Source organism: Bison bison, unplaced genomic scaffold (genome assembly GCF_000754665.1).
Source record: "Bison bison bison isolate TAMUID 2011002044 unplaced genomic scaffold, Bison_UMD1.0 scf7180017864286, whole genome shotgun sequence".
In the NCBI taxonomy this organism is placed as follows: domain Eukaryota; kingdom Metazoa; phylum Chordata; class Mammalia; order Artiodactyla; family Bovidae; genus Bison; species Bison bison.
Genome location: NW_011494858.1, coordinates 2,853,599 through 2,856,816, shown reverse-complemented (window position 1 = coordinate 2,856,816; position 3,218 = coordinate 2,853,599). Strand labels below are relative to the sequence as shown.

At 42.3% G+C, this 3,218-nt stretch overlaps 1 pseudogene; it reads left to right on the top strand.

Moving 5' to 3' along the window:
* The first annotated feature begins 462 nt into the window (after window positions 1-462).
* On the top strand, window positions 463-1,175 carry LOC104995791 (annotated as a pseudogene).
* Window positions 1,176-3,218: the final 2,043 nt, after the last annotated feature.

The window sequence follows — 3,218 nt, the reverse complement described above, 5'->3', positions numbered from 1 at the left end:
CCCAGCATCAGGGTCTTTCACATCATAATTCATTTCTTCACAATTCGTTTTCCTACGCAGAATCATTCAGAGAATGGGGCTTGACCACAAGGCATAAGAAAAAGACAGAGGAGAAGCCAGTTATAAAAGGCAGTCTGGAGTTCCATGGAGGTTAAGAGCCCAAGCTTTGGAGTAAAGTGGCTCAGTAAGACAGCTGTATGTTCAAGCCTGTTCTGCCACTCACTTCCTGTGGGACCTTAAACAATTTGTTTAACCTCTCTGACTTTCTTGATCTGTGAAATTGTCTAATACTACACATCTCTTGTGGTCCAAGTTAATGCCAAGATTAGATGCCGAGATCAGATTAAGAAACATGCAAAACTTTGGGCTCTCATGGAGGCAGCTAGCGCGAGGCTGTGGAGTACTGAGCCACACATCCTGCCCTGCCCTGCACTGCCCAGACTGGCAAACAATACAGTCAAGATGGCTATAAGTGATCCCAAGAAACCAAAGGGCAAGATGTGTGCTTATGCCTTTTTTGTGCAGATGTGCAGAGAGGAACATAAGAAGAAAAACTCAGAAGTCCCTGTCAATTTTGCTGAATTTTCCAAGAAATGTTCTGAGAGGTGGAAGACCATGTCCAGGAAAGAGAAGTCTAAATTCGATGAAATGGCAAAGGCGTATAAAATGCACTATGATCAGGAAATGAAGGATTATGGACCAGCTAGGGGAGGCAAGAAGAAGGACCCGAAGGCCCCCAAGAGACTACCGTCTGGATGTCTCCTATTCTGCTCTGAATTCCACCCCAAGATCAAGTCTACACACCCTGGCATCTCTATCAGAGATGTGGCAAAGAAGCTGGGCGAGATGTGGAATAACTTAAGCGACAGTGAGAAGCAGCCATACATCAATAAGGCAGGGAAGCTGAAGAAGTATGAGAAGGATGTTGCAGACCATAAGTCGAGAGGGAAGTTTGATGGCGCCAAGGGTCCTGCTAAAGTTGCCGGGGAAAAGGTGGAAGAGGAAGACAAAGAGGATGAGGAGGAAGAGGAGGGGAGGAGGAGGATGAATTAAAAAAAACTGTTGATTTGTCTCCTTGTGAATACCTTAGCATAGGGAGTGCCGTGACTGACACACCTCTCACTCGAGATGTGTCTGTTGCCCTCATTAGGTTTAATTACCCAATTGGATCATGATCATATGGCAGTCTCTCAAAGCACTCCAGCAATTGTCAGTGGTTTACAGAAAGTGGCCATGGGTGTCTGGAGCACCCAGAAACTGTATCAAAGCTGTACATATTTCCAAACATTTTTAAAACGAAAAGGGTCTCGTGTTCTCCTCACTCTGTGCACTTTGCTGTTGGGGTGACAAGGCTTTTAAAGATGTTTCTGGCATTTTTTAAATCTGTAAGGTGGTGTGTTAATTCTATGGTCATTGGCTAGAAGTCCCGAGTTCTCAACTGTACATATCTATAGTTTGTAAAAAGAACAAAGCAACTGAGACACACTCCTGACGCTCCTTGCTTGGCGTGGAGGCTGTGGGGGCAATGCCTTCTGGAGGGGCCGTAGCTCGGGGCATGCGCTGCGGGGCTGGGCCTGTGGACACGGCAGTGGGCATCCATCCAGCTTCGGGTTGTCTTGTTGCTTGTATATAGCGACATAGCATCCCGCTGCCATTTTTGGCTGTGGAAAAGGGGGGATGGGGTCAGCTGGCATGAGAAGTGTACCAGATCCTTTTTAGTTGAAGTGCGGTAGTTTTAAACTGTTTTGTTTTTTAAAAAACAAACCATAGAACTCTTCCTTGTCAGCAAAGCCAAGAGCCACTGCACCAGTCAAAGTTCAAGAACCTTCTGCACTAAACACGATCTGCAATGTTCTGTTTATTTTTATTTTTTTGGTTTGTTTAGAATGCTGAAATGTTTTTGAAGTTAAATAAACAATCAATTCAGTTCAGTCACTGAGTTGTGTCTGACTCTTTGCAACCGCATGAATCACAGCATGCCAGGCCTCCCTGTCCATCACCAACTCCCAGAGTTCACTCAAACTCATGTCCATCGAGTCAGTGATACCATCCAGCCATCTCATTCTCTGTCGTCCCCTTCTCCTCCTGCCCCCAGTTCCCAAACATATAAGACTTTGGCATATAGTAAGTACTGGATAATGGGTGGTATTACTATATTATTCTTAGTACTTTTCAATAAACTGGTTAGCAAAGAGTTGGACACGACTAAGCGACTTCACTTTCACTTTTCACTTTCATACACTGGAGAAGGAAATGGCAATCCACTCCAGTGTTCTTGCCTGGAGAATCCCAGGGACAGGGGAGCCTGGTGGGCTGCTGTCTATAGGGTCGCACAGAGTCAGACACAACTGAAGTGACTTAGCAGCAGTAGCAGCAGCAGCACAATTATGAAAGTTTATATTCTAATCAACAGATAGTTTTCAAATATGTATTTATTATTGTTGAAATATGCAGTATTAAACCATGGAATTTTTGCCTGAAACCAAAAGGAAACCCAATCAACTGGATTACTTATTTTTAAGGAATTGGAATATAGTGAAAATGCTTAAAGAGGAAATCATGTGAAGTCCCTATTTTAATAATTTGGGAGGATCCTCTAGACTCAGGGTTACACAAATAACCATTAATCATCATTATTATATAATAGATATGCAGAAATACAGAATAAGAGAGGGTTTTAGATGATAAAATATCAATTATTCTGTGATGTAGCCTTTTATTAAGAAGTCATCAAGTGGAATTCCCTGGCAGTTCAGTGTTTAGAATCCCTTCACTTCCACTGCAGGGGGCATGGGTTTGATCCCCGGGTAGGGAAATAAGATCTTGCATGCAGCAGTAGAGCAGTAAAAAATAAATTAATAAGTCATCAAGAAGATTTATTTTTAAGAGATATTGAGAATGTAGTTTGTATTTATTGAATGAAGGCCAACCTGAAAATCACAGATGCCAGAGTTTCATGTATTCTCTTATTATATCTCATAATTTCCTAGCATGACAAAGATTATAAGCTTACTCTATATTTGAAGCAATTGTGTGTTAGGAAGCTTTAATTTGCCAATGTACACATCCAGTAACTTGTGTGTAAGTAACTAGTAATTAGTATATTAGCATTCCAACCTTGGCCTAACTTCAAACCCCTGTTGTTTTCTCACCATACTCTGCTGCCTGCCAAATTTTACAAGGGAAAAGGCATAATTTTCAAACCAGTCAGGAACTCT